Source organism: Parasteatoda tepidariorum, chromosome 4, assembly GCF_982258835.1.
Source record: "Parasteatoda tepidariorum strain Cologne lab strain chromosome 4, Ptep-v5.0, whole genome shotgun sequence".
Classification (NCBI taxonomy): Eukaryota; Metazoa; Arthropoda; class Arachnida; order Araneae; family Theridiidae; genus Parasteatoda; species Parasteatoda tepidariorum.
Genome location: NC_141758.1, coordinates 119,578,027 through 119,591,066, shown reverse-complemented (window position 1 = coordinate 119,591,066; position 13,040 = coordinate 119,578,027).

The following is a 13,040-nucleotide window of genomic DNA, read 5'->3' as shown; positions in this document are numbered from 1 at the left end:
AATCGCGCATCTTTCTTTGTTAAAGAACGCATAATGAAATAATAATAATAAAAAAAATTGAAAAAATGGCGGGATGGGGTTCGAATTTCGAAGCCGTCTAACTCCCTTCAATATTAAGTTATAATTTTCAAACTTGGTCTCTAAGTAGGGGTCTATGGTTCAAACATTTCTGATGGAGGAAATTTTTATATGTTAATTAGGGGGTGCAGGGGGTGCCTCAAAACTCTATTGTATAGCTGACTGTGAGATGACTTTTGAAGCGAAAATGTGGGAGGCTTCTCGCGTCCGAGTAGTACGGTGGTCAAAACACCGGACTATTAACCGACGGCTGGGGCGAGGGGGCGCAGGTTCGAATCCCAGGATCAGCAACTTTTCAGAAAAATTTCCTTTTTTTTTGCTTCCGCTTATTTTGCATTATATTATTTTTTCAATGTGTTTTTCTATATTTTAAAGGTTCCTACATATAGGAAATAATTTTTTTAAATAGGGAAAATGGCGAATAACGGGTGAAAACTGAAAAAATCCAGGAAAATTATTTAATTTCCATTTTTTAAAATTATTTTTACAATATATTCGACAGTTTATCATGCGTAAGTTGTTCTCTGAGTAGAATCGTGCATCTTTCCTTGTTAAAGAACGCATAATGAAATAATAATAATAAAAAAAATAGAAAAAATTGCGGGATGGGGTTCGAATTTCGTAGCGGTCTAACTCCCTTCAATATTAAGTTATAATTTTCAAACTCGGTCCCTAAGTAGGGGTCTATGGTCCAAACATTTCTGATGGAGGAATTTTTTATATGTTAATTAGGGGGTGCAGGGGGTGCCTCAAAGCTCTATTGCATAGCTGACAGTGAGATGACTTTTGAAGCGAAAATGAGGCAGGCTTCTCGCGTCCGAGTAGTATGGTGGTCAAAACACCGGACTAATAACCGACGGCTGGGGCGAGGGGGCGCAGGTTCGAATCCCAGGTGTAGTGTGCGGACATCTTCGCCAGAGGGCGCTTCGCACACTCACCACCAAAAAGTAGTTAATTAAAATAGAGAGAAGTGTTCTCGGAACTGACTTGCGAAGTCAGATAAAATCATGTCACTAACTTACCTTTAATTTCCTATTATTTTTATATATGTTAATAATAAAAAGTGTTGTCCATATAAGTGAGAGTTATTCATGAGAACCAACCACATAATATTCTTAAAGGAATGTTACACTGTCGCCGTCTCCTAGGATCATGGATAAATCGAAAGCATTAAAGACTACGAGGTAGGCACTCTTTTTGCTTTAATCGCTTGTTTGGACATATTTCGTGTGTTTAAGTTTTAAATTGTTTGTATTTTAAAGTTGGAAACTTAAGAATTTAAAAATGTTTAAAGGGGCTAAAAAAGAGGATCTTAAATTAATTGCAGAAGGGATCGGGGAGTCTATTAATCCTGATATGAAGGTAATTGATTTGAGAAATTTAATTCTAAATAGTGCGCATTATAAAAACGATAAAGATTTTGTAGAACAATTTGCTGATTCGATAATTGCGGAGCGAAAGTCGCGAGAGGAACAGCAAGCGAAAATTGAATTCGAAAGAGCTAAGATAGACAGCTCTCGATTAAGTGCGGAAGCGCAGATAGAATTAGAAAAAATAAATCTAGAAAAAGCAAAAATAAACGCTGAGCTAGAAAAAATAAACTTAGAGAAAACGAAACTAGCGAGTACGAGAGAATGTAGTACTGAAAGCGAAGTCTCAAGTCAGACGAAATCAGTGGAAAACTATATTCAAAGTGTACGGGCTTTAACTATACCTATTCCGAAAAGAACAGATTGTTGGAATTTATTCTTTTCTTCTTTAGAGCGAGCTTTTCGAAGCAAAAATGTACCTCAGGAATTTAAAGGGGAAATTTTATTAAACCTCCTCGGAGAAAAAGCTGTAAACATTTTAGTTTATATCAAAGATGAGGAAATAAACGATTATGAGAAATTGAAAAATGCAATTTTAAAAGAGTATGAACCGACACCTCTAATTTGTTTACAAAACTTTCAAAAAGCGCGTCGTATGTCAAACGAAACTCATGTACAATTTGCATCTCGATTATCAACTAGTTTCGAACAATATTGTAGATTAAGAAATGTACAGGATTTAAATAGTTTGAAAGAATTAATTGTAAGCGATAAATTGTATCAATCATTAGATCATGAAACCGCGATGCATATAAATATAAAACAAGAACAAGATTGGTTTAAACCGGTACAAATGGGTAAAGAATGCGATATGTATTTTGCGTCAAAAGGAAAATCTTTTTCTGATACATATTCTAATTATCAAAAATCCCAGTCTTATAATCAAAACTACACTCGAAATGATTCTAAATATATAGCGCCACAGTTACGACGCGAAGAAATAAAACCAAAGTCAAAAGAAAACAAAATAAACAAAAAATTAGAATGCTACATATGCGGAGAAAATCATTTAGCAAAAAATTGTGAGAATAAATTTTCAAAAGTGAAAGTAAAAGAAAATGCTGTCATTGCAAAAATCTCTTCCGAACATTTTTATCCATCTGTTGACCTTCACCCTTTGAAGTATGTATCAGTGTACGTGGGAGGGGGAAAGAAATTGAAATGTGTGATTGATTCTGGTACTCAAATTTTTGTTTGTAATTCGAATTTGATTCCTGGCGCCGATGATGAGGAATATGGAAAGATTGTTTTGAGTTCGGCGTTTGGGGAGCATGTTGAGGCTAAGTTGATAAAAACAATGGTCTCATTAAATAGAGATTCTGCATTAAATTATCCCGTATAATTGCATTGACAGATAAATTAAATGTAGATGCGTTGATACCACCGTTTTTGTATGAGAAACTGATTTCGTCAGACTTTGAGAGTTCTTGCGAGGGGGAAAGCAGTGAAAATCGGTGCGTATTTCAAAAAGAATCAGTACACGTGTTATTACAACAAATTAATGAAAAGGATATTTCGTCAGAGGGGGAAGAGAGCGGTTGCTCATTGAGTGGGAGTGAGACGAATATTTTAAATGAAGATTCTAAATTGTTTTCGGATTATTATAAATTAAAAGAAGAGCAAACTAATTGTATTTCATTAGAAAAAATTCGCGCGGAATTAAAACAAAATAAAGGCAATTTTATTTTAATGGATGGATTAATTTACCATAAGGATAAAATTCTTAATGAATCAGTTATGCAGTTAGTTTTACCAAAATGTAGGCAAAATAAAGTTTTAAAATTGGCACACGAATCCGTTTTTGGGGGTCATATGGGGGTTAGGAAAACTAAAGAGCGAATAAAATATAGTTTTTACTGGCCGAATATGAGGAAAGATATAACGGAATTTGTCCAAACTTGTGAAGGGTGCCAACTTAGAAAAACTGAGAAAATTGGCGATAGAGCGCCCATAACTCCTGTGGTTCGTCCCGAACTTCCTTTCGAAATTGTGAATGTGGATGTCATTGGTCCTATAGACCCACCTTCTAGCAGAGGACACAAATATGTACTTTGTCTTGTTGATCAAAATACTCGCTGGCCTGAAGCTGTGCCGTTAAAATCACTATCTGCTAAAACAACTTGCGATGCTTTACTTACAATTTTTACAAGAACTGGTATACCCAACATTATAGCTAGTGATCAGGGGACTAATTTTAAGTCTGCCCTAACTCAAGAATTTCAAAAGCGTATTGGTTCGAGTCCCAGATTCTCCTGCCCGGGTTATGCTGCTGCGAATGGACTAGTGGAAAGGTGGAACCGAGTACTAAAAGATATGTTGCATCACGTAATACGTGAAGATCCAAGAGGTTGGGACCTTCAATTACCGTTTCTGCTATTCTCGTACCGAGAGGTTCCAAACACCACTACTGGGGTATCTCCTTTCAAGCTACTCTATGGTAGAGAGGCCCGAGGTCCATTGTCTATCTTGAAATCATCTTGGTCTGGTGAAATTAGAATCCCCACCACTTTGTCTCAGTCAGCTGTTGACTATCTTCAAGAACTGAAAGTCAGACTGGAAAAGGCTGCTGAAAGTGCTTCATTGATGGCTGCTGACAAACAGAAAGCATACAGTGACTATTTTAATAAAAGATCTTCAGTACGAAATTTCAGTGTCGGTGAACAGGTAGTACTTTTAATCCCTGATTCTGCCGATAAAATATATGCCCGATGGACTGGTCCAGGTGAAATTGTCAAGCACTGTTCCCCACATTCTTACATGGTAAAATTACCAGATGGGAGAGTAAAACAAGTACATGTAAACAAGATAAGAAGATTTCATGCTAGAGTTAATTCAATCGGAGTGATTTTTGATAATGAGGACGAATTTGGTGAAATTATTACAGTACCTGAAACGAACAGTGGAAAAGTTATGTTTGATTCACAATTGGACTTAGAACATTTGAGTGATGATCAGAAAAGAAAATTAATTTCTTTGCTGAGTAAACATCAAGAACTTATGACTGGAAAATTAAAGAAAGCAAATGTTGAAGAGCATAAGATTCGACTCATACCTAACAGTGAGAGGAAGAGGCCTTATATCTACCGTATTCCGGATGCTTTGAGAGAAAAAGTAGATGAACAAATAGAAGAGCTTTTAGATGCTGGTTTAATAGAAGAGAGTTCAGCTGAAATTGCTTATCCAGTGGTGTGCGTTAGTAAAAAGGATGGAGGGATGCGGATGTGCATCGACTATCGAGCGTTGAATGCTGTGACTATAACGGACGATTTTCCAATGGAAGATACTACTGAGTTAATCCATACTATAGGGAAAGCTAATGTGATCTCAAATCTAGATCTGCTAAAAGGTTACTATGCTATTCCTATAGAGGAAGCTAGTTACGATTTAACTTCCTTTAAAACTCACAATTCTCAGTACAGATTTCGAGTTATGCCGTTTGGACTCCGGAATGCTGCAGCAACGTTTCAGAGAGTCATGAACAAAGCCCTAGCACCATTTAAAAACTTTTCACGAGCATATATAGACGATATTGGTATATTTTCGAACAGTTTTGAAGAACATCTGGAGTTGATTCTGAAAAGATTAGAAGAACTCAATTTCACTGTTAACCTGAAGAAATGTTCTTTCGCTAAACCAAGTATCAAGTTTTTGGGACATATCATTGGGTCAGGTGAACTCCAGCCCGATCCAGAAATGGTTCGAGTCATTAAACAACTTCCAAGGCCCAAAACTAAGAAAGAATTGCGAAGCGTGCTTGGATTATGTGGGTTTTACCGAGATTATATTCCGAAATATGCTGAATTAGTGTATCCTCTAATAGAATTGACAAAAAAGCGAGTGCCGGAAGAAATTCACTGGAGTGAAGTGCATGACTCTGTGTTCGCTCGTCTCAAACAAGCCCTTGCTGAAGCCCCATCACTTTACACACCAGTGCCCGGTAATCCTTACATTATTTACTCAGATGCATCACAGATTGGAATAGGAGCCTGTCTTTCTCAGCGAATAAAGGATAAAACTTTCCCAGTGTCTTACGCTAGTCATAAATTGACCAAAACACAACAAGCCTGGTCAACTATAGAACGAGAAGCTTACGCTATTGTGTGGTCATTAAAGAAATTTGAGTCATTGATATTTGGCTCTGAAATAGAATTTTACACTGACCACAACCCTTTACCATATTTAACGAAATGTGCTCCTCAGTCATCTCGGTTACAGCGATGGGTGTTCGCTCTTCAAAAGTATAATATAACTTTAAAACATTGCCCTGGTTCCAAAATGCCGCATGCGGATGCATTATCTCGCCTGTTTCCAAGAACTACTATGACTTAAATATTGACTGTTTACCTTTTTGATAATTGAAAGTTTTTTTTTGATATATATATATTATTTTGATTTTATAAGCAAGTTATAAATTTTAATAGTTCAATGCTACGTTATGTTAAATAATTGAGTGCATTACCTGATTATTGAAAATGTTTTATTATTTGAATTTAACTACATATTTTTTGCATTATTTGAAATATTCATTAATATTAGTGATGAATGTTATTTGTCAGTTTAGTTTATATATTTATGATATGTTTGTTTATTATCAATTTATATGTTTTGTCAGATTAAGTATCCAAGAGAGATACTTCAATCTTGCGTGGGGGGTGTAGTGTGCGGACATCTTCGCCAGAGGGCGCTTCGCACACTCACCACCAAAAAGTAATTAATTAAAATAGAGAGAAGTGTTCTCGGAACTGACTTGCGAAGTCAGATAAAATCATGTCACTAACTTACCTTTAATTTCCTATTATTTTTATATATGTTAATAATAAAAAGTGTTGTCCATATAAGTGAGAGTTATTCATGAGAACCAACCACATAATATTCTTAAAGGAATGTTACACCAGGATCAGTAGCTTTTCAGAAAAATTTCTTTTTTTTTTGCTTCTGATTATTTTGCATTATATTATTTTTTCAATGTGTTTTTCTATATTTTAAAGGTTCCTACATATAGGAAATAATTTTTTTAAATAGGGAAAATGGCGAATAACGGGTGAAAACTGAAAAAATCCAGGAAAATTATTTAATTTCCATTTTTTAAAATTATTTTTCCAATATATTCGACAGTTTATCATGCGTAAGTTGTTCTATGAGTAGAATCGTGCATCTTTCCTTGTTAAAGAACGCATAATGAAATAATAATAATAAAAAAAATAGAAAAAATTGCGGGATGGGGTTCGAATTTCGAAGCCGTCTAACTCCCTTCAATATTAAGTTATAATTTTCAAACTCGGTCTCTAAGTAGGGGTCTATGGTTCAAACATTTCTGATGGAGGAAATTTTTATATGTTAATTAGGGGGTGCAGGGGGTGCCTCAAAGTTCTATTGCATAGCTGACTGTGAGATGACTTTTGAAGCGAAAATGTGGCAGGCTTCTCGTGTCCGAGTAGTATGGTGGTCAAAACACCGGACTATTAACCGACGGCTGGGGCTAGGGGGCGCAGGTTCGAATCCCAGGATCCGCTATTTTTCAGAAAAATTTCTTTTTTTTTTGGCTTCCGCTTATTTTGCATTATATTATTTTTTCAATGCGTTTTTCTATATTTTAAAGTTTCCTTCATATAGGAAATAATTTTTTTAAATAGGGAAAATGGCGAATAACGGGTGAAAATTGGAAAAATCCAGGAAAATTGTTTAATTTCCTTAGTTTTAAATTATTTTTACAATATATTCGACAGTTTATCATTCGTAAGTTGTTCTATGAGTAGAATCGTGCATCTTTCTTTGTTAAAGAACGCATAATGAAATAATAATAATAAAAAAAATTGAAAAAATGGCGGGATGGGGCTCGAATTTCGAAGCCGTCTAACTCCCTTCAATATTAAGTTATAATTTTCGAACTCGGTCCCTAAGTAGGGGTCTATGGTCCAAACATTTCTGATGGAGGAAATTTTTATATGTTAATTAGGGGGTGCAGGGGGTGCCTCAAAGTTCTATTGCATAGCTGACTGTGAGACGACTTTTGAAGCGAAATTGTGGCAGGATTCTCGTGTCCTATTAGTATGGTGGTCAAAACACCGGACTATTAACCGACGGGTGGGGCGAATGGGCGTAGGTTCGAATCCCAGGATCAGCAACTTTTCAGAAAAATTTCTTTTTTTTTTTTTGCTTCCGCTTATTTTGCATTATATTATTTTTTAAATGTGTTTTTCTATATTTTAATGGTTCCTACATATAGGAAATAATTTTTTTAAATAGGGAAAATGGCGAATAACGGGTGAAAACTGACAAAATCCAGGAAAATTATTAAATTTCCATATTTTAAAATTATTTTTACAATATATTCGACAGTTTATCATGCGTAAGTTGTTCTATGAGTAGAATCGTGCATCTTTCTTTGTTAAAGAACGCATAATGAAATAATAATAATAAAAAAAATTGAAAAAATGGCGGGATGGGGTTCGAATTTCGAAGCCGTCTAACTCCCTTCAATATTAAGTTATAATTTTCAAACTTGGTCTCTAAGTAGGGGTCTATGGTTCAAACATTTCTGATGGAGGAAATTTTTATATGTTAATTAGGGGGTGCAGGGGGTGCCTCAAAACTCTATTGTATAGCTGACTGTGAGATGACTTTTGAAGCGAAAATGTGGGAGGCTTCTCGTGTCCGAGTAGTATGGTGGTCAAAACACCGGACTATTAACCGACGGCTGGGCGAGGGGGCGCAGGTTCGAATCCCAGGATCCGCTATTTTTCAGAAAAATTTCTTTTTTTTTTGGCTTCCGCTTATTTTGCATTATATTATTTTTTCAATGTGTTTTTCTATATTTTAAAGTTTCCTTCATATAGGAAATAATTTTTTTATATAGGGAAAATGGCGAATAACGGGTGAAAATTGGAAAAATCCAGGAAAATTGTTTAATTTTTTTAGTTTTAAATTATTTTTTAATATATTCGACAGTTTATCATGCGTAAGTTGTTCTAAGAGTAGAATCGTGCATCTTTCTTTGTTAAAGAACGCATAATGAAATAATAATAATAAAAAAAATAGAAAAAATGGCGGGTCGGGGTTCGAATTTTGAAGCCGTCTAACTCCCTTCAATATTAAGTTATAATTTTCAAACTCGGTCCCTAAGTAGGGGTCTATGGTCCAAACATTTCTGATGGAGGAAATTTTTATATGTTAATTAGGGGGTGCAGGGGGTGCCTTAAAGCTCTATTGCATAGCTGACTGTGAGAGGACTCTTGAAGCGAAATTGTGGCAGGCTTCTCGTGTCCGAGTAGTATGGTGGTCAAAACACCGGACTATTAACCGACGGCTGGGGCGAGGGTGCGCAGGTTTGAATCCCAGGTTAACAACACAGAAGAAACATTTATTAATAATGATAGAAGATGACCAAGACATCTAAACAATTCACTTCCGCTCTCCATCAGAGCGTTCTTTACAATATGACATCACAACATGGACAGTAACCCTACTAAATGCAGGCAGTTTTCTTTTAAGTCTTATACTAAATCCCTTTTTTGATGTCATGAAAAACAGTTTTCAACGCCTGACTGTTAACACCAAAGCAATTGAAGCAGGTAACAACATTAAAATCTCTACTGTTATCTGAATTAATGCTGATCAGCAAGTTTCTCGAAGCTTAATATTCTTGAATACAGAGACAATCTAGACTTTGTGGAGAACTTCTGGATGAAACTAATCCATATTTGCGTTACATGGAGAGGAAAACCACGAAATCCTCCAACGGTTAACTCGATAGCAAGAGGATTCTAATCCATGATCCGTCTTCCCATAAGCATATTTTACGTAAGCACGGTGGTAGCTACTTGTTAAGTTATTATTGAAGCTAGGGATGCTTAACCAATTGTGGTAAAAGGAAAATAATACACTTATGTGGATACTAAAGCAAGCACGTTTTTATTTAAAACCCACCAAAAACTATATGAATCAATAGTTTCACAGGATGCAGCTGTTTTATATTTTTAAAACTTTATTATTTATTTATTTTTTAAAAAATGCACAGTATTCGTAGAAAGATAGGCTAAAATATTTTAGTATTAAGAAAACCTTTTGAAATGAACTACCGGGAGTGTTATCTTTTACAACTTCTGCGCGAAATTGCATAACTAGACTTTCATTTAGACTATCATCAAACGCATTATGAATCTGTTTAATGTTTCTGTTTGCAGCAAATATTGCAGAACTCCCATCTAAAACAGATAGTTTCTGCGTCACACTAGAGAAAAATAAATGGAGATCTATTAATATTGACGAAACGTTCATTCAGCTAGCCTTAAAGTAATAAAAAGAGTTGTTCAACTAAAGTTCATTCTAATATCCGATTAAATATACGCAGACTGAATATGATATTCACCTGGCAATTTTGCATGAATGTAATTCGATATTTTTCAAAATCAATTAAGGCAAATAAGTAGTCGTAATTGATTTTGTATTCATATTTCATCGTCATTTTATTCGCGATTCATATTTTATTCGTGATTCATAGATATTATATTATATATTTTTAACTTGCATATCTCCTATAGCAAGTCATATTCTGTATTGCAATTCATATTAAAACCTAATTTTCCGTAAATTAAAATGCTTGTTTCACTTCAATACCTTAAAAAAGTAGAAATCACATGATCAGGAGGATATTGTCTTCTGGATTGGGTTCAAAATGACAAGATTACGGAGTTAAGCATTAGCAATCGTAAACCCGAAAAATTGGGTCGGCTGTTCAACGACGGACATAAAATAAAATAAAACTTGTAATCGGATATAAAACATACATTTAGTGCATTCATCAGATTCAAAAATAGTTCTAAGAATTAAAGTTTTGACTGCATGTGAGTACAAAAAAAAATTCTTCATACATGACTGCCAACACAGATAGAACGAAATCCTGACGATATAAATAAAAATGATCTAAATTTCATGATAATTGTTGCAAAATATACTAAATATTTCGCTCAATTTTAGGGATTTTTATAGTCATGAAAATAGAAAAACTGCCATATTTTCCAGTTATGATTTCACATTCAATGATCTTGAAATGTTTGTTTATTCATCTTTTTGAATAGTAGTAGGAATTTAATTCAAATATAGTTAACTGAATTTTGTTAATGAGACTCGCTTCATTATGTATTAGTGACACTTATTTAAATATTCAAGCAAGCAGTCATCTAAATATAGGGATTTTTTTCAAGGTAATTTACTCAAGGTTAGAGAATTTTCTAAAATGTACAAAAACTAGGAGAATTACTATTAAACCAGTAGACCAGGAGAAACTGGCAAAATACAGTAGCTATGATTATATTATTTAATTATATTATTATATTAGTCGGCTGCTATATTATTTAAATTTTTAAAATTTTTTTTAGCTGCATTCTAATACATATTCAAAATTTTTAATCGCGCCTCACGTTTCCAAATCAAATCGTCACTTGACTTCATTAAAACAGCCAAATCTTTCAACAAAAAATAAGCACCTTTTAACTACTTCTTAGGCACACAAAAATATTTTTAAGCACTACATGCATTAACAAAATGCAAAATAATTTTCAATGACTTAACATGACCTTGATAGAATAGCCAGTTTCTGAAAAAGAACCATTTTCTTGATTATATTAGCCATTATAAAAAGATGACATTTTTCGCTTCGATATCATAGAGCTCGAGAATATCTTTTGCAAAATGCAGCAGAGTTGCACATTTGAGTGCAATAATCTCTCAGAACTTAGCTCAGTGGACGCACATGCGCAAAGATTTCATCGAACCTGTAAAATGATAAGCTACGGAACGATTGTACTCAGAAATTGATTGTGGTCGTGTGAATTTTGAAAACGTTGAATAGAAGAACAATGTGAAAAAGTAAGCTTTTGCATAATACGTGGCAAAAATTGACATGATTATAAACACAAAAAAATCTCATTTTCGAAGAGGGAAACTTAAGCACTTTTTAAAAACACCCAATGAAAAAAAGCACCTTTAAGGACCTTTCAGAAACGAAAATGGAAATTAAGCATCTTTAAGCACTTTTAAAAAATGCTACGCTCCATGCACTTCTTTTTATACAGTTACATTTTCTTCTTTAGAAATGTAAAATCAAAATCAAATTAGTATAAAGCAGAAATACAGATTGTGTGTTGCTAGATCTGTACCTCCCCCCCATTATTTCAGACTATTTAAACAGCTAAATTAATTCAAGTTGAGAGTTTGTTAATTTTAAAAACAAATAATTAAACTTAAAAGGAAATAATGTTTTCAAAATTTGGTAATATATTTAGCTACTTTCAATCCATACGCTTTAATAAATAATGATATTTAATCAACACTAATTTAGCTTGTGAGCATTATAAAATTTTTTTTTAAAAAATTAGAATTTTTTGTGCAAAAATTATTTTTAACTTTTTTATTAAATTATACTTTTCTTTTATTACAGGCCACGAAAATTAGGCAACCATTTTTGTAATGTGTGCTTTAAAATCATCGAACTAAACTTTCTATTATTAACTTTAAAAAATAATGATAAACTTTACATATATTTTTTTTTTAGTTTCTATTTTTTTGCCATGGCAGATGAAATTTCTTTGCAGGTGTAATTATGCCTCGTGGTTTACTGTTTCACTAATCAACTAATCAGGTTGCATCTACATTTAAGACAACCGAAACTTCCATATGTGTAATTTCTCGCCTTCGAATCCTTTTGCGTTTTGATTGGTTATGAAAATTGCAATTTTTGTCGCCAAATGGTCGCCAATATCGAATAAATGAATATATTTTTTTTCGATTTCTTATCATTTGGAATATTAGATTTACGAATCGCAGTTTGTCCAAAGTATTTAAAATTTTGCTACTGTTTTAGGCTAAAGTATAATCTTAGAATTTTATTAAAGTTTTATTGAACTTGTTCATTACATCTTTATTAAGGTATGTAAATCACTACAGTTATGCTAATTTCAATTTAATTCGGAATTTGTAAAACAATGCTTAATTTTCTATGTTTTAAAAATAGATTTTTTCTGTCGATTGTCGTTCTAAATTACAAAAAAATGATTTTCTCAATTTTCTCTGCAATATTTTTCGCAAACTAGTCATTATATAATGGTTACGATTATTTAAATATTGTATATGTATATTGTTTATTGAATTTTAAATTAAGAACTTCAAACGATAGGAAAAAAAATTTCTTACTGCAGATCCTAATTATGATTTTTTTTTTTTTTTGAAAAACGATTAAAAATATTTTCAAGTGTTTTCTAGATATATATATATATATATATAAATATAATGTTTGAAACAAAATTACGAAATTTCTTTAAAAATTTAGTTTTTCCAAAACATGATTGTGATCATAAAATTAAATTTCCAGTTTAGTTCGTAGTTTGTATTCAGTTCAATCCCAATTATCGTTTTACTTTTATCCAAAAGGAGTTAACTCTTTATTTAATCTACTTCTGAAGCAACAAGTTTGTGTTATAGCTAATTCTAAGTGATTACTGTACAGTTAGTAATTATTTTGCTACTTCAGCAGCAAACAAGTATAATTAAAACTCATAAACTTGTGCTAGACAAGGAATCTTCATTTTACTATAA